The 18,837-nt window shown below is 54.7% G+C and overlaps 1 protein-coding gene across 1 annotated transcript in view; it reads right to left on the bottom strand.

Moving 5' to 3' along the window:
- NFYC (nuclear transcription factor Y subunit gamma) overlaps window positions 1–18,837 on the bottom strand; it is a 129,484-nt gene that overhangs the window by 100,685 nt on the left and 9,962 nt on the right. The gene's annotated exons all lie outside the window — the stretch shown is intronic.

The following is an 18,837-nucleotide window of genomic DNA, read 5'->3' as shown; positions in this document are numbered from 1 at the left end:
GCAGTTCATCCTGAGTGCAATCACACAGCACCTTCAGGGTGGACAAGGGATTAGACACAGCCATCAGGGGTTTAGGAGGGGCAGGTCCTGTCTGACCAACCTGATCTCTTTCTACGATCAGGTGACCCACCTGGTGGATGAGGGGAAGGCTGTGGGTGTGTCTATCTGGACTTCAGCAAGGCCTTTGACACTGTCTCCCATAATATACTCCTGGAAAAGCTGGTAGCCCATGGCCTGGATAAGTGTACCCTCTGCTGGATTAGGAGCTGGCTGGAGGGTCGGGCCCAGAGAGTGCTGGTGAATGGAGCTGCATCCAGCTGGTCACCAGTGGTGTTCCCCAGGGGTCTGTGGTGGGTCCAGTCCTGTTTAACATCTTTATTGATGATTTAGATGTGGGGATTGAGTCCATCATCAGCAAATTTGCTGATGACACCAAGTTGGGAGGGAGTGTTGACCTGCTGGAAGGCAGGAGGGCTCTGCAGAGGGATCTGGAGAGACTGGAGAGATGGGCTGATTCCAATGGGATGGAGTTCAACAAGGCCAAGTGCAGGTCCTGCCCTTTGGCCACCCCAACCCCCTGCAGCGCTCCAGGCTGGGCACAGAGTGGCTGGAGAGCAGCCAGGCAGAGGGACCTGGGGGGACTGAGGGACAGGAAGCTCAACAGGAGTCAACAGTGTGCCCAGGTGGCCAAGAAGGCCAATGGGATCCTGTCCTGTATCAAAAATAGCGTGGCCAGCAGGCCCAGGGCAGTGACCCTTCCCCTGGACTCTGCATTGGTGAGGCCACACCTTGAGTGTTGTGTTCAGTTCTGGGCCCCTCAGGTCAGAAAGGATATTGAGGTGCTGGAGCGGGTCCAGAGAAGAGCAACGAGGCTGGAGAAGGGACTGGATGTGGCTCTGAGTGTCCTCTGAAACACCTCCAGGGACAGAGAATCCAACATGTCTTGATCCAACCCCACTGTGATCACCAGCCCAGGGCACGGAGTGCCCTGGGCTGGTGATCACAGTAGGGTTGGATCAAGTCGTGGTTGGATCAAGTCATGGTGATCACAGTGGGGTTGGATCAAGGGTTGATGATCTCAGAGGTCTCTTCCAACCCAACTGAGAAGAGCAACGAGGCTGGAGAAGGGACTGGAGCACAAGTGCTGTGGGGAGAGGCTGAGGGAGCTGGGGGTGTTCAGCCTGGAGAAGAGGAGGCTCAGAGGTGACCTCAGCACTGTCTGGAACTGCCTGAAGGGAAGTTCTGGCCAGCTGGGGGTTGGTCTCTTCTCCCAGGCACTCAGCAATAGGACAAGGGGGCACGATGGGCTCAAGCTCTGCCAGGGGAAATTGAAGCTGGAGAGCAGAGAGAAATCCTTCCCAGAGAGAGTGCTCAGGGATTGGAATGGGCTGCCCAGAGAGGGGGTGGATTCCCCATCCCTGGAGGTTTTTCAGCTGAGCTTGGCCGTGGCGCTGAGTGCCATGATCTGGTAAAGGGACTGGAGTTGGACCAAGGGTTGGACTCGATGATCTTGGAGGTCTTTTCCAACCCAATCGATTCTATGATTCTGTGATTCTATGATTCTATGATTCTGCTGTGTCTCAGCAGCAAATTCACATCCCTGGGGACAATTTCAGCCTCTCAAGAAGTTTGCTGGGCAAAAAATTCTCTTTTTATTCCCTCTGGAACGTGCAGGGGAATTTCCTCCCCCCGTGTGGGAGATGAGAAAATTCCCAAGGGATCCACCAGGCACCTGCCAATGAGGCCACATCAAAGCACATCCCCTGGCCCTCAGATGGGCCAGAAAACAATTAGCAAAGTGCTTATTGGGCCTTTAATTGTTGCCCAGGAGGCTCCAGGAGGATCTGCAGGAAAGATTCTGCTGGGGCTGAGCTGTGCAAGAGGAATAAAAATCAAGTTGTTTATTGGCAAAGGTTGTTGGGCTTGGCAGGGGAACAGATCCCAGGGGAACAGATCCCAGGGGAACAGATCCCAGGGGAACAGATCCCGGACAGGGGAACAGATCCCAGGGGAACAAATCCCAGGGGAACAGATCCCAGGCAGGGGAACAGATCCCAGGGGAGCAGATCCCAGGGGAACAAATCCCAGGGGGAAAAATCCCAGGGAAACAAATCCCAGACAGGGGAACAGATCCCAGACAGGGGAACAGATCCCAGGGGAACAGATCCCAGGGGAACAAATCCCAGGTAGAGGAACAGATCCCAGGGGAACAAATCCCAGGTAGGGGAACAAATCCCAGGTAAAAGAACAAATCCCAGACAGGGGAACAGATCCCAGGGGAAAAAATTCCAGGGGAAAAAATCCCAGGTAGGAGAACAAATCCCAGGGGAAAAAAATCACAGGTGGAGGAACAGATCCCAGGGAAACAAATCCCAGGCAGGGGAACAAATCCCAGGGGAAAAAATCCCAGTCAGGAGAACAAATCCCAGGGGAAAAAATCCCAGGCAGGGGAATGAATCCCAGGGGAAAAAATCCCAGGCAGGAGAACAAATCCCAGGCAGGGGAATGAATCCCAGGAAGGAGAACAAATCCCAGGTGGGGGAACAGATCCCAGGGAAACAGATCCCAGGGGAACAAATCCCAGGGGAACAAATCCCAGGCAGGGGAACAGATCCCAGGGGAAAAAAATCACAGGTGGAGGAACAGATCCCAGGGAAACAAACCCCAGGCAGGAGAACAAATCCCAGGCAGGAGAACGAATCTCTGCTGGGAATGGCTGGGGGATCTTTCCAGAGGGGTTGGAGTGTCACTGTCACCAGCACAGGGACCACCAGGAGCCACAGCAGGGCTGGAGGGAGGGGGGGGGGGTTCATCCTGGCAGGGGCCAAATCCCACCCCAGGGACACCCAACATCGAGTTCTCTTCCCTCCCCTTTGCTGTGGAGCATTTTTTCCATATGGATTCTTATCTGGATCTCCTTGACAGGATTCAAACTAAAAACTAATTAGGTTTAGGTGGGATATTGGGGAAAAATCCTTCTCTGGGAGGGTGGGCACAGGTGGCACAGAGAAGCTGTGGCTGCCCCACCCCCGGGAGTGTCCAAGGCCAGGCTGGAGCAACCTGGAATAGTGGGAGGTGTCCCTGTCCATGGGATGGGATGAGCTTTAAGCCCCTTCCCACCCACCCAGTCTGGAATTCTGGGATTCTCCAAGTGTCCTGTCCTCATTCCCCACTTAAATTCCCTTCCCTGTGCCCCTTTCCAAACTCACTTGAAGGGAATTGCCTTTTATATGTTAAAAAAAAAAGTAAGTGAATTGTAAATGTTTTATTTGTAAGTTGGAATTTAATCAAGGAATTAAAGAGGCTGCATATTAATTAGGGGCCAGGCTGGTTGTTTCCTACGAGTGGCAAATTCAAATCCGCCTCTTCATCAGAGCCCTCATAAATATTCATCCAATAAAGAGCAGATTTGGTGCCATTACAGAGACAAGAGAGACTGGAAATGAAGCAGCTGGAAAACATCCAACCCTGTCCCAAATCCCAGAAAAACGCTCTTGGGAGAGGGGAAGGAATAGCCAGGCTGAGCGTTTGTCTCCATTTCTGGGGAGTTTCATCCCGGTTTTGTTCCCGGAGGAATCCGCGCTGTCCGAGCCCCTCGGGACACCCCGAGGATGGGCTGCCCTCGCTCCAGCTGTGCCAGCACATCTGGGGCCGCCGCCTGCCCGCGGAGCCCATCCCGGCTCTTCGGAGCCGCTTTGCCCACGAGAGGGAGCTGCCAGCCCGCGGAATTCCCTCTGCCAGCCAGACATTCCCAATAAATCCGGTATTCCCCCCTGGAAAGGGCGGTGGGATCCACCAGGGCTGCGCTCCCCTCGCTGCTTTGGAGGGGAAAGGGTGAACCCCCTTTGTTCGCCCCCTGCCCACCTGTGGGGTGGGCACGGCAGGGCAGGAGGGCACCAGGAGGAGGGAACCAGGGGCAGAGCATCCCTGCAGTGGGAATGTGGTCCTGGAGCAGGGAAAAGCCACTTCCAGGAGGGACTGAGGGTCGAAGCTGAGCTGTGGTCCTGGAAAACACCAATTCCCAGGACAAACCAAGGGCTGTGCCAGTGGAGTGTCCTGGGGGTCCTCAGTGTGGCACATGCCAGGCAGGGGTGGGCAGGATGGCACGGAGCAGGTGCTGATCCTGCTGATCCCACACCCTCAGGTTCCCTTTTTGGGAAAGGTGACCAAGCTCTGCCTTGGCAAGAGGCAGCTCTGACCTTCCAGACACTCCCCAGCAGGTGCCAGGAGGTGCCACGGCACCAGCACAGCCACAACTGGGGCTGAGCCACCAGAGCCTGGCCAAGGTGGTGTCTGGGAAGATTAACAAGAGTTGGATTTAATTAAAATGCCCAGGAAGAGCTGTCTGGAGCTGCTGCTCTTTCCCATCTGCCTCGTGGGTTCTCCTGAACCTGCTGGGAGCCAGCCCAGGTCCTTGTCACCTTGTCCCTGTTCCAACCTCAGGGACCTGCCCATGGCCAGTCCTGACTTATTTTCAAAGCCCAAACTTGTGGAATCTTTAAAAATCCTCTCAAGGGCTTTAGGAACCTGTTCCCACACTCGTCCCTGCAGCTCCAAAGCTCTGGAACACCGAGGTGTGAGCCCAACACCATCACTGGTTTCAGGGGATGGGAAAGGCAGAAGGGAAAAACGAAAGGGATTGAAGGCACAAAGTGCCCTGTGAGACCTGCTGAGGTCCTGCCAGAGCTTTCCTGCCCCTCCATCTCCTTTGGAAGTCCTGGAAACAGAGAAAAGCAAGAAGTTTTGCATTTCTGTTGTGTGGAGTATTTAAATTCCATCTTCCACCAGCCCAGGTTGCTCCAAGTCCCATCCAACCTGTCCTTGGGCACCTCCAGGGATGGAGCAGCCACAGCTTCTCTGCCCAAGCTGTGCCAGGGCCTGCCCACCCTCCCAGGGAAGGATTCCATCCCAATATCTGAACTAAACCACCCTCAGGGCACCGTCTCCTCCTTGCTTGTCCATGGTCACCTCACATCCCACCCCAGTGACATTCCCCTGGCACAGGGGCCACCGAATGTGCCCGGGGCAAAGCTGGCACATGAATAATTCAGGAATGACATAAAAGTTTCCTTGAGCTGATGCATTGATTAGACCAAATTGCCTCCCTCACCCTCAAGGAGGCAAAGATGAGCTAATCACCGTTTGTTCTCTCTTGATAGATGATTACCCACAAATTAGAATATTAAACAGAGGACTCTGGGTACGTAAATGAACAGCTGAGAACTAAGTTAATTATTGGAGGAGCCGTAAAACTGCTAATTTTTATTCCTGCATTATTGTTTGATGGGTTTTTTTGCCTCTTTGGAGAGGGAGTTACTTCTCAAGGGGCTTGTTGAGTTGCAGGGGCTGGGTCAGCTGGGACACAGGGGGGAAGTGCCACCAAGGTGAGGGCACAACCCACTTTGCCCTTTCCAACCCCCAGAAACAACTTTCAGAATCCCAGAATATTCTGAGTTGGATGGGACCCCTCAAGGATCATCAAATCCAGCTCGTAAGTGAAGGGCCCATGGAGGGGTTGAACCCACAATTAATCTCCTTCTCCATCAAAACACAGGAATGGGAGGGACCTTCAACTCTCCCATGGGCAGGGGCACCTCCCACTGTGCCAGGTTGCCCCAAGCCCCTCCAGCCTGGCCTTGGGCACTCCCAGGGCTGGGGCAGCTCCTCTGGGAATGGCCCTGAGCCAGACGCTGTGCCAGGAGCTCCTTGCAAACAACCCCCTTCCTCTCTGCTCCCAATTAGCGGTGCCAGCCGTGCCAGTGGTGCCACCAGCACAGCGAGTCCTGTCCCCTCCTGCCAGGGGTCCTGCCAGGGGTCCTGCGAGTCCTGTCCCCTCCTGCCAGGGGTCCTGCCAGGGGTCCTGCCAGGGGTCCTGCGAGTCCTGTCCCCTCCTGCCAGGGGTCCTGCCAGGGGTCCTGCCAGGGGTCCTGCCCTGGTGCTCCCACACCCGGCAAAGGGGAAGGACCTGCCGACAAAAGGCTGCTTTAATTACTGGAATTGTTCTGATTCCAGCCTGCAAACACTGTTATCTTGTAATTATTGCCAAGAACATGCCATTAGTACATGATTAAACACAACGTCTTGTGGGCTGCTGCTGATTGTCTGATGCCTTATGAACTTAATTACTTCCTGCTGATAGAAAGAAACTGGAAGGCTGGAATGGGGCAGGGGCTTCAGGGGGGCTCCTGCTCCAGCTCTTGGGCTTAGCCAGGGCACAAAGAGGGGCAGGACCAGCACCTCAGTCCTTCTCTTGCCCTGTTGGTGCCACTTGTCCTGTTTCAAACTCACCCCCTGGAGCAGCCAACACACACACAGGGCCCCAGATCCAGCTGGAAGTTCAGGAGTCTCCGCTCGGCAGAGATAAATCCAAAGCTGGCTCAGCATGTGCAGATGGGAAGGTGGGTTGGGATGTCTGGGGGTCACAGGACAGCCCATGGAGGGTGGGTGGGGTTGGGATGTGATCCTGCCCCTCACACACAGCCCCAGGACGTGGTTGGGTCCTGGCAGGCAAAGTGAGGGAGTCCCTGCCATTGGTGGGTGAAGGTCCTGCATTCCCAGTCTTCGTTCCCAACCTGCATTCCCACATTTCATTCCCACCTGCATTCCCAGCCTGCATTCCCACCTTCGTGCCCACCTCCATTCCCACTTCATTCCCAGCTTCATTCCCACCTTCATTCCCAACCCACATTCCCACCTTCATTCCCAACCTGCATTCCCACCTTCATTCCCAACCTGCATTCCCAGCCTGTCTTCTCAAGGAGCTCCAGGAGCTGCAGCCCCAGGGACCCTCAGCCCCTCTCACTGTCCCCCTGCCCTGGTGACAAGGACACACAAACCAATCCTGACATCTCATTAGCAGGATTAATTTTCAACCTCATTCTCCTCCCTGATGAGAACTTGGCACTTCCACTTCCCTGGCCCCTGAACTGCTGAGGCTCCAACTGAGCCCAGAGCAGGAAAACAACCCCTTGTCCTGCTCTCCCTTCCCTCCCCTCCTGCCCTGCTCTCCCTCCTGCCCTGCTCTCCCTCCTGCTTTCCCTGCTCTCCCTCCTGCTTTCCCTGCTCTCCCTCCTCTCCCTCCTGCTTTCCCTGCTCTCCCTCCTGCTTTCCCTGCTCTCCCTCCTGCTCTCCCTTCCCTTCCCTCCTGCCCTGCTCTCCCTCCCCTCCTGCCCTGCTCTCCCTCCTGCCCTGCCTTCCCTCCTGCTTTCCCTGCTCTCCCTCCCCTCCCCTCCCCTCCTGCCCTGCCTTCCCTCCTGCTCTCCCTCCCCTCCTGCCCTGCTCTCCCTCCTGCTTTCCCTTCCCTCCCCTCCTGCTCTCCCTTCCCTCCCCTCCTGCCCTGCTCTCCCTCCTGCTTTCCCTGCCTTCCCTCCTGCTCTCCCTTCCCTCCCCTCCTGCCCTGCTCTCCCTCCTGCTTTCCCTGCTCTCCCTTCCCTCCCCTCCTGTCCTGCTCTCCCACCCAGCCTGGCCATACCCAGAGGGCAGAGAGAGCCAGACCCAGGAGGAGGGAAGGAGGAAGGGGCATCACCTGCTCCATCCCCCTCAGTCCTTCAGCAGCCCCAAAGATCTGCCAGAAAAGTGTCATTTTATCCAGAGAATTTCTCAGGGGGTGTTTGGCCACCACTCAGTCCCTTCCACACCCTGGGAATTGTCCATGGGCAGTGAGGAGACCCCACTGAGCCCCACCCAGGGCTGGTTGATCCTCCAAATTCCATCCGGGAGGGAATTGATTCTGTGCAATCTCCACTTCAGATACAATTCTATCCCATGATCTGGGCACTTTTCCTTCCCAAAATTCCTTATGTGGGCATCTCCCCTCCCCAAAATTCCCTCCCTGGGCATCTCCCCTCCCCAAAATTCCCTACCTGGGCATCTCCCCTCCCCAAAATTCCTTACATGGGCATCTCCCCTCCCCAAAATTCCTTATGTGGGCATCTCCCCTCCCCAGAATTCCTTATCTGGGTATCTCCCCTCCCCAAAACTCCCTGCCTGGGCATCTCCCCTCCCCAAAATTCCTTACATGGGCATCTCCCCTCCCCAAAATTCCTTACATGGGCATCTCCCCTCCCCAAAATTCCTTATGTGGGCACTTCCCCTCCCCAGAATTCCTTATGTGGGCATCTCCCCTCCCCAAAATTCCTTATGTGGACATCTCCCCTCCCCAAAATTCCTTATGTGGGCAACTCCCCTCCCCCAAATTCCCTCCCTGGGCACTTCCCCTCCCCAAAATTCCTTATGTGGGCACTTCCCCTCCCCAGAATTCCTTATCTGGGCATCTCCCCTCCCCCAAATTCCCTGCCTGGGCATTTTTCTTCCCCAAAATCCCAACCTGGGCACTTTTCCTGGTCCAAATTCCCTGCCTGGGCATGTCCATGTTGTGGCTCAGAGAGCCCCTTTGGGTACCAATCCTGGTAAATGCCAGGCCTGATCCCCTGTTTGATGAGGAGCCTTTTCCTTCCTCTGGTGTTTAACCTTCACTCCCTCTCATTGCATTTTATCACCACTCAAACAGTTGGGGGGAGAAGGGTATTTAAAATGCTGAATTAATGTCACAAATGTAAAAAAAACCCAAAAAAACAACCACCCCAACAACCCAAACCCAAGCCCTGCAAGAGCAGCATAAATGTGGAGCCAAATAATTGTGCATTAATGCTAATTGAAACAGTGAGGGCCCCACTTAGAGCCTTTGAATATGCATCAATTGAGCAAAGTATTAATGCAGCTAAAGCAAAAAAATGCTGAGAAAAGAGCCACTGGTTCCTTCCCACCATTAATATCGTGGAAGTGTTTTACATCCTGGGAATAATTGTTTGCTTGTGGGTGTGAATGAGCCCAGAACTCACCCAGTCATTGGGTGTTGGTTCCTTTAATGGTTGTTCTTATTATTTGGATGTTTCTCAGGGTGGTGCTGAACACCCCCAGACCCAAAGCAGAGGCAGCACTTGGGGGTCTCCAGGGGGAAATATGAGTCACAGCAGGGATTTTGTGGTGGGCTGCTCTGAGGGGCTTCCTTGCCCCATTCCCACAGGTCACTCCCTCCAATGTCCCTCCTTGGCCAGGATCTGCCTCATCCTGGTCCTTCCTGACCCACCTGGGGGCCTTTCTCCTTCCCAGACCCTCAGCATCCTCCTTGGATGGAATTCCCCCCTGTGATGGCCCAGCTCAGCATCTCCAGGGGTTGAAGTTCTCCCAGTCCCTCCTTCCCAAACCCTCAGCATCCTCCTTGATGGAATTCTTCCCATCATGGCCCAGCTCAGCATTTCCAGGGGCTGAGGGGTCCCAGTCCCTCCTTCCCCCAACCCTCACCATCCCCCTTGGATGGAATTCTTCCCATCATGGCCCAGCTCAGCATCTCCAGGGGCTGAGGGTCCCAGTCCCTCCTTCCCAGACCATCAGCATCCTCCTTGGATGAAATTCCCCCCTGTGATGGCCCAGCTCAGCATCTCCAGGGACTGAGGGGTCCCAGTCCCTCCTTCCCCCAACCCTCACCATCCCCCTTGGATGGAATTCCTCCTATCATGGCCCAGCTCAGCATCTCCAGGGCTTGAGGTTCTCCCAGTCCCACCTTCCCTCCATCCTTTCCTCCTCTTTGTCCAGCTACTTCCTCTCCCTCCTGACCACTGAGGTTGGGCTATAAATGTGGGATGAAGCCACTTTCCCCCTGCTGAAGGCACAGGCTGTGGAAAATCAGGCTCTGAGGAGGCTGGAGAAGCTTTGGAGATGGAAGAAACCCATCCATTCCCTTCCTTCAGGAGGCCAAATGCCCCGTTCCAGCCTCCTCCTCCCCTGCAGGTCTCACCGTCCCTGCCCTCGGGGAGCTGCTGGCTCTGAAGAGGAGGATGGTTGAACCTTCTCCAGGTGGCACCTGGATGCAAAGTCTCCATCCAGGCTGCTCCAGGGCTGCTCCCAGGGCATCCAGGTGGGCTCTGGGCAGCACCACCGCAGAGGGTTCCCCCTCTGAGGGCAGCACAGCCCAACCCGATGCCCAGGCGGGCAAGGCAAAGCTGCATCTCTGCCCTGCTGGGTGCCTGGCAGGTGATGGCAGGTTTGTTCCTGATGTCCTCTGAGGCTGGCAGGTGGCAGCAGCACGTGGGCTGGGGCTCAGGGAGCTCAGGGACACAGGGCTGTGACAGCTCTGAGCGTGGCACAAATTGCTGGGGACAGTGATGGATGGCCTGGCTGTGCCTCTGAGTTAACTCCAGGCTGGCACCAGGGCAGGGGCAGCCACTTCTCCTCTGACCCAGCTGCAAAATCCATTATCCTTCCCCTCCAGGGCCTTCATCCCGGGGAATTTGTGTCCAGAGGGTCTCTCTGAGCCACAACACGGAGATATCAGGAAAAAAATTCTTTGCAGAGAGAGTGCTCAGGGATTGGAATGGGCTGCCCAGAGAGGGGGTGGATTCCCCATCCCTGGAGGTTTTTCAGCTGAGCTTGGCCGTGGCACTGAGTGCCATGATCTGGTAAAGGGACTGGAGTTGGACCAAGAGTTGGACTTGATGATCTCAGAGGTCTTTTCCAACCCAATCCATTCTGTGATTCTGTGATTCTATGGATGTGGCACTGAGTGAGAATCCACCATGTCTTGATCCAACCCTGCTGTGATCACCAGCCCAGGGCACAGAGTGGGGTTGGATCAAGGGTTGATGATCTCAGAGGTCTCTTCCAACCCAACTGAGGAGAGAAGAGCAACGAGGCTGGAGAAGGGACTGGAGCACAAGTGCTGTGGGGAGAGGCTGAGGGAGCTGGGGGTGTTCAGCCTGGAGAAGAGGAGGCTCAGAGGTGACCTCAGCACTGTCTGGAACTGCCTGAAGGGAAGTTCTGGCCAGCTGGGGGTTGGTCTCTTCTCCCAGGCACTCAGCAATAGGACAAGGGGGCACGATGGGCTCAAGCTCTGCCAGGGGAAATTGAAGTTGGAGAGCAGGAAAAAATTCTTCCCAGAGAGAGTGCTCAGGGATTGGAATGGGCTGCCCAGAGAGGGGGTGGATTCCCCATCCCTGGAGGTTTTTCAGCTGAGCTTGGCCGTGGCACTGAGTGCCATGATCTGGTAAAGGGACTGGAGTTGGACCAAGGGTTGGACTTGATGATCTGGGAGGTCTTTTCCAACCCAATCCATTCTATGATTCTGTGGATGTGGCACTGAGTGAGAATCCACCATGTCTTGATCCAACCCCACTGGGAGAATCCACCATGTCTTGATCCAACCCCACTGGGAGAATCCACCATGTCTGTCTTGATCCAACCCTACTGTGATCACCAGCCCAGGGCACTCCGTGCCCTGGGCTGGTGATCACAGTGGGGTTGGATCAAGGGTTGGACTTGCTGATCTCGGAGGTCTTTTCCAACCCAATCCATTCTGTGATTCTGTGATTGTGGGGGCTTGGGAAGCCCCTCTCAGCCTCTCCCATGTCCAGGTTAAAGCCCCTCCATCCCTCCTGCCCTGGCACAGCACCAAACAGAGGGTGGTGCTGAGCCCTTTTCTGGGGGGGTGTGAGCACAGATTTGAAAAAACTCCTTCCCAGTTTTGTGAGGAATTTGCTGCAGGAGCCTCAGGTGACACGCAGGGACTTTGTCTGCTGAGCTCCTGCAATTCCCAGCCTGCCCCAGAGTGACTCTCAGTTGCTCCTACAATGTTTTCCAGTGGTAGAAGGTGGCAAAAATCAATAGCTACAATCCCGTTGGTTCCATCGTGCTGGAAAAACACGGAATTACTCCCTGGAGCAGCAGCTTTGCAATTGGCCAGAAACAATTTGGTGTCTGAGAAAGGAGAAGGGTCGATGTGGAAAAGCTTCAGTGAATTTCTGAGGCTTTAAAAAGCAAATCTGGGGAAAAAAAAATAAAAAAAAAAAAAGAAAAGAGATCAGATTCAAAGTGTGGGGCTGGAGAAATTCCTGCCACCACAAAAAGCACTTTTTAGACACTCTTTGGGGCAGAGTGGAATTTAAAGTGGAGTTTCCAGCTCCCAGCATGGGCAGGGTGGGATGGAGGGAGCAGCAGGAAGGGCAGGAAAGCTGGAGATTTACCAACTGACAGGGACATTGGGGTCTGAATCTTCAGCAGAGCTGCAGCAGATGGGGGTGCCTCGATCCTCCAGCAATTATGGAACCACAGAGACATTCAGGTTGGAAAAACCCTCCAGTACCATCCCTGGTGGCTCCTTAGAGGGTGATGGTTTCACTCCTGGCTGGACAACCCCTCCAATACCATCCCTGGTGGCTCCTTAGAGGGTGATGGTTTCACTCCTGGCTGGAAAAATCCTCCAATACCATCCCTGGTGGTTCCTTACCAGGTGATGGTTTCACTCCTGGCTGGACAATCCCTCCAGTATCATCCTTGGTGTTTTCACTCCTGGCTGGAAAAGCCTTCCAATATTGTCCCTGCTGGTTCCTTACCAGGTGATGGTTTCACTCCTGGCTGGACAACCCCTCCAATACCATCCCTGGTGGATCCTTGCATGGTGATGGTTTCACTCCTGCCTGGAAAAACCCTCCAATATTATCCCTGCTGGTGCCTTACAGGGTGATGGTTTCACCCCTTGCTGGAAAAATCCTCCAATACCATCCCTGCTGGTTTCTTAAAGGGTGATGGTTTCACTCCTGGTTGGACAATCCCTCCAATATCATCCCTGGTGGTTTCTCTCCTGGCTGGAAAAGCCTTCCAATATTGTCCCTGGTGGTTTCTTAGAGGGTGATGGTTTCACTCCTGGCTGGAAAAATCCTCCAATATCATCCCTGGTGGTTCCTTACCAGGTGATGGTTTCACTCCTGGCTGGACAATCCCTCCAGTATCATCCTTGGTGTTTTCACTCCTGGCTGGAAAAGCCTTCCAATATTGTCCCTGCTGGTTCCTTACAGGGTGATGGTTTCACTCCTGGCTGGACAATCCCTCCAATATCATCCCTGATGGATCCTTGCATGGTGATGGTTTCACTCCTGCCTGGAAAAACCCTCCAATATTATCCCTGCTGGTGCCTTACAGGGTGATGGTTTCACCCCTTGCTGGAAAAATCCTCCAATATCATCCCTGATGGTTTCTTAAAGGGTGATGGTTTCACTCCTGGCTGGACAATCCCTCCAATATCATCCCTGGTGGTTGTTTACAGGGTGATGGTTTCACTCCTGGCTGGAAAAGTCTTCCAATATTGTCCCTGGTGGTTCCTTAGAGGGTGATGGTTTCACTCCTGCCTGGAAAAATCCTCCAATATCATCCCTGATGGATCCTTGCATGGTGATGGTTTCACTCCTGCCTGGAAAAGCCTTCCAATATTGTTCCTGCTGGTTCCTTAGAGGGTGATGGTTTCACTCCTGCCTGGACAATCCCTCCAGTATCATCCTTACTGGTTCCTTACCAGGTGATGGTTTCACTCCTGCCTGGACAATCCCTCCAATACCATCCCTGGTGGTTCCTTACAGGGTGATGGTTTCACTCCTGGCTGGACAATCCCTCCAATACCATCCCTGGTGGTTCCTTACAGGGTGATGGTTTCACTCCTGCCTGGACACCCCTCTGGCTGCTGCCCCAACACACACAGAGGGTGCCTAAAGTGGGCAGCTCTGGAGAGCCAGGAAAGGTGCCCTGGTTCCAGTTGCCATGAGGGTGTTCCGGGAATGGAGCAGAGCCCACCCATCCCCCAAACCACCTCCCTCCCCGCGCCAGAGCCGAGGGAGCAGCAGAAGGGCAGGGGGTGGGGATGTCACGGGGTTTGTCGCTCTTCCTTTTGCCAAATAAAACCTGCGGCAAACGAGGCAGCTCCGGGGAAAACATCGGGATCTGCTCAGACGAGGCTGCAGGACTCCCAACCCCTGGAAAAGAGAGGGAACAGATTTCTGGGGATCTGAGACTGCAGGACTCCCAACCCCTGGAAAAGGGGGAATAGGAGATTTCTGGGGATCTGAGACTGCAGGACTCCCAACCCCTGGAAAAGGGAGAACAGGAGATTTCTGGGGATCTGAGCAGTGCAGGACTCCCAACCCCGGGAAAAGAGGGGGGGAACAGGAGATTTCTGAGGATCTGGGCACTGCAGGACTCCCAACCCCGGGAAAAGAGGGGGGGAACAGGAGATTTCTGGGGATCTGAGACTGCAGGACTCCCAACCCCTGGAAAAAAGGGGGAACAGGAGATTTCTGGGGATTTCAGCACTGCAGGACTCCCAACCCTGGGAAAAGAGGAGGGGAACAGGAGATTTCTGGGGATCTGAGACTGCAGGACTCTCAATCCCTGGAAAAATAGGGGGAACAGGAGATTTCTGGGGATCTGAGACTGCAGGACTCCCAATCCCTGGAAAAGGGGGGGAACAGGAGATTTCTGAGGATCTGGGCACTGCAGGACTCCCAACCCCTGGAAAAAAGGGGGGAGGGGAACAGGAGATTTCTGGGGATCTGAGACTGCAGGACTCCCAACCCCTGGAAAAGGGGGAATAGGAGATTTCTGGGGATCTGAGACTGCAGGACTCCCAACCCCTGGAAAAGGGGGAACAGGAGATTTCTGGGGATCTGAGACTGCAGGACTCCCAACCCCTGGAAAAGAGAAGGAACAGGAGATTTCTGGGGATCTGAGACTGCAGGACTCCCAACCCCTGGAAAAAAGGGGGGGGGGGGAACAGGAGATTTCTGGGGATCTGAGACTGCAGGACTCCCAACCCTTGGAAAAGAGGGGGGGAACAGGAGATTTCTGGGGATCTGAGACTGCAGGACTCCCAACCCTGGAAAAGAGAGGGAACAGATTTCTGGGGATCTGAGACTGCAGGACTCCCAACCCCTGGAAAAAAGGGGGGGGGGGGGACAGGAGATTTCTGGGGATCTGGGCACTGCAGGACTCCCAACTCCTGGAAAAGAGGGGGAAAAGGAGATTTCTGGGGATCTGAGCACTGCCAGGACTCCCAACCCCTGGAAAAAGAGGGGGAACAGGAGATTTCTGGGGATCTGAGACTGCAGGACTCCCAACCCTTGGAAAAGAGGGGGGGAACAGGAGATTTCTGGGGATCTGAGACTGCAGGACTCCCAACCCCTGGAAAAATAGGGGCAATAGGAGATTTCTGGGGATCTGAGACTGCAGGACTCCCAACCCCTGGAAAAGAGAGGGAACAGGAGATTTCTGGGGATCTGAGACTGCAGGACTCCCAATCCTTGGAAAAGAGGGAACAGGAGATTTCTGGGGATCTGAGACTGCAGGACTCCCAACCCTTGGAAAAGAGGGAACAGGAGATTTCTGGGGATCTGAGACTGCAGGACTCCCAACCCTTGGAAAAGAGGGAACAGGAGATTTCTGGGGATCTGAAACTGCAGGACTCCCAACCCTTGGAAAAGAGGGAACAGGAGATTTCTGGGGATCTGAAACTGCAGGACTCCCAACCCTTGGAAAAGAGGGGGGGAGAACAGGAGATTTCTGGGAATCTGAGCACTGCAGGACTCCCAACCCCTGGAAAAATAGGGGAAAAATGAGATTTCTGGGGATCTGAGAACTGCAGGACTCCCAACTCCTGGAGAAAAGGGGGGGGGGGGGGGGGGAACAGGAGATTTCTGGGGATCTGAGACTGCAGGACTCCCAACCCCTGGAAAAAAGGGGGAACAGGAGATTTCTGGGGATCTGAGACTGCAGGACTCCCAACCCCTGGAAAAGGGGGGGAACAGGAGATTTCTGGGGATCTGAGCAGTGCCAGGTGATGCTTCTTGAGCTGTCCCAGGGGAGGGGTGTCTCTCCTGAGCCCCCCCAGTGCCCTCTGCTGCCTCTTCCACTTAACCTTCCCCAACCTTATTTCTCTGGGCGAGGTACAAACACGCCCCTCCAATTTGTGGCTTAATTAACCAGCCCTGGTGCTGTGCCCTGAGCGCTGTAATGGGAGAGAGGCCAAGGATTGCGGCAGAGGTGAAGGATTCGCAGCCTCCCCCGAGCCGCGTCCCTAACGAGCTGCAATAACGTTCAAACAAAGGGCAGATGGAGCAACATTTCCCGAGAGGAATTCCTGGCCACTTCCAGCTCACCTTCACCTCTCCACCTTCAAGCTGCAGAGCCAACTTGGGGTTATATTTAATTTATAACAGGTGTGGGGGTAAATCACAGGTGGGAGAAAGCACCGAGGGGGTGCAATAAATACCCAGGGAGTTTTCCAGCGCTCGGTTTTCCCGGAGTTTGGATTCTTTGAGGATGGCAGATGGTGGTTTTCTGAGTAAGTTGTAGCTCGGGGCAATGGGGGATTTAGTTTAAAATACGAGAATTTTAATTAAAAATACCTCACGAAGTTTTGGGAGGAGGCAGATGCTGACAGTGGGTACGAACCCTCCCAGTGCCTCTTCCTGGGGGCACTGCCCGAGTCTGGGCAGGGCTGGGCATCCCTTGGGATGCTCGTGGTGCACCCTCGGATCTCCTTCGTTGCTTCTTGTCCTCTTTAAACCCCACTCTGGCCTAAAGAGCGTCTAAAAAAGGCGCTTTTTGTGGCTTCAGGGATCCCTCCCGAGCTCCTGCTGAGCTCCAGCAGGTCCGGCCGTGACGGGACCGGGGGATTTGGGGCTGGGGGATGTGGGGCTTGGACATTTGGAGCCCCCAAGGAATAAATCCCTGTTTTATCTGATTTCCCCTGCCCTGCCCGTCCCGGGGCTGTGCCCGCTCCCTCCGCTCCCGATCCGAGCCAGGCACGGGCACAGCTTTTAAACTGCCCTGGCACTGGCTCGGCCACAGACTTAATGAAGTGTTAATAGATGGCAATCTCTCATTAAGAAGCCAAACTGCGGAGGCTGGTGCTGACTGGCTGGTTGGACTCTGAAGTGGGACTGATCAGAGATGCCAAATTTACGCGGAGTGTTGTGCCAGCTGAGGGCTCTCCTTGCCCTCCTGCCCTGCAGAAGGTGCTGGGTGGGCTCTCCAGCTCCAGCTCAGCCAAGAGGTCCCTCCTGCTCCTCCTTCCCGTGGCAGCAGCGGCGTCTTTGCCCCTCCCGAGGCGTTCACGGATCTCTTTGTGCCAACCCCTTTGCTGTTTCCGAGGGCTCGGCAGCCAAACAGCTCCTGCCCAGCGGTGCCCACGAGGAGCTCCCGCTCGTCCCGAGCCGTGCCAAAGCCTCCCAGAGGAGATCAGACCTCGGGAACGGGGTGGCAGGAGCTGCCAAACTGCTGATTTCTGCCCTGGGAGTCACATGCCCCTTCCCACGTGTGAGTTACTGTGAGAACTGCGGCTTAGAAAGGCAATATTGGTGCTGCTGAGCTCCCATTTGCTGTCCAGAAACCTCCACCCCATTGCAACGACTGAAGGCTGAACATCCCCCTGAGAGCCCCCTGGATATTTGGATATTATCCCATCTAACTATGGAGAACACGGATCTGAAGGGATTTGTTTTGGATTTCCCGCAGGCAACTTTGAAACCAGATAAATAATAATGAGAAAATCTCCTGCAAGGGCGAAGGGCTGGAAGAACCTTGGCTGTCCCTTGGGATGTGGGATCTGATGGGAAGGGCTGGAAGAACCTTGGCTGTCCCTTGGGATGTGGGATCTGATGGGAAGGGCTGGAAGAACCTTGGCTGTTCTTTGGGATGTGGGATCTGATGGGAAGGGTTGGAAAAACATTGGCTCTCCCTGGGATGTGGGATCTGATGAGAAGGGCTGGAAAAACCTTGGCTGTTCTTTGGGATGTGGGATCTGATGAGAAGGGTTGGAAGAACCTTGGCTGTCCCTTGGAATGTGGGATCTGATGGGAAGGGCTGGAAGAATCTTGGCTCTCTTTTGGGATGTGGGATCTCAGAGAGAAGGGTTGGAAAAACCTTGGCTGTCCCTTGGGATGTGGGATCTGATGAGAAGGGCTGGAAGAACCTTGGCTGTCCCTTGGGATGTGGGATCTGATGGGAAGAGTTGGAAGAACCTTGGCTGTCCCTTGGGATGTGGGATCTGATGAGAAGGGCTGGAAGAACCTTGGCTGTCCTTTGGAGTGCGGGATCTGATGAGAAGGTTGGAAGAACCTTCTCTTCTTGGAGTGTGGGATCTGATGAGAAGGGCTGGAAGAACCTTGGCTGTCCCTTGGGATGTGGGATCTGATGAGAAGGGCTGGAAGAACCTTGGCTGTCCCTTGGGATGTGTGAGCTCAGAGGAGAAGGGTTGGAAAAACCTTGGCTGTCACTTGGGATGTGGGATCTGATGGGAAGGGTTGGAAGAACCTTGTCTGTCCTTTGGGATGTGGGATCTCATAGGAAGGGTTGGAAGAACCTTGGCTGTCCCTTGGGATGTGGGATCTCATGGGAAGGGTTGGAAGAACCTCGGCTGTTCTTTGGGATGTGGGATCTGATGGGAAAGGTTGGAAGAACCTTCTCTTCTTGGGATGTGGGATCTGATGGGAAGGGTTGGAAAAACGTTGGCTCTCCCTGGGATGTGGGATCTGATGAGAAGGGCTGGAAAAACCTTGGCTGTCCCTTGGGATGTGGGATCTGATGAGAAGGGTTGGAAGAACCTTGGCTGTCCCTTGGGATGTGGGATCTGATGAGAAGGGTTGGAAGAACCTTGGCTGTCCCTTGGGATGTGGGATCTCATGGGAAAGGTTGGAAGAACCTTCTCTTCTTGGAATGTGGGATGTGATGAGAAGGGTTGGAAGAACCTTCACTCTTCTTGGGATGTGGGATCTGATGAGAAGGTTTGGAAGAACCTCGGCTGTTCTTTGGGATGTGGGATCTGATGAGAAAGGCTGGAGAAACGTTGGCTCTCCCTGGGATGTGGGATCTGATGAGAAGGGCTGGAAGGACCTTTGCTCTCCCCTGGGATGTGGGAACCAGCAGGATGAGGGAGACCATCCTGGAGTCCCTGGACCCTTCTGGATGCTCCTGGAGCTCCCTGGGCAGGGCTGAGCATCACTCAGCATCCTCAGCTCT

The sequence above is a fragment of the Pithys albifrons genome, chromosome 24 (assembly GCF_047495875.1).
Source record: "Pithys albifrons albifrons isolate INPA30051 chromosome 24, PitAlb_v1, whole genome shotgun sequence".
Taxonomy (NCBI): domain Eukaryota; kingdom Metazoa; phylum Chordata; class Aves; order Passeriformes; family Thamnophilidae; genus Pithys; species Pithys albifrons.
This window is presented reverse-complemented; position numbering and strand designations above follow the sequence as displayed.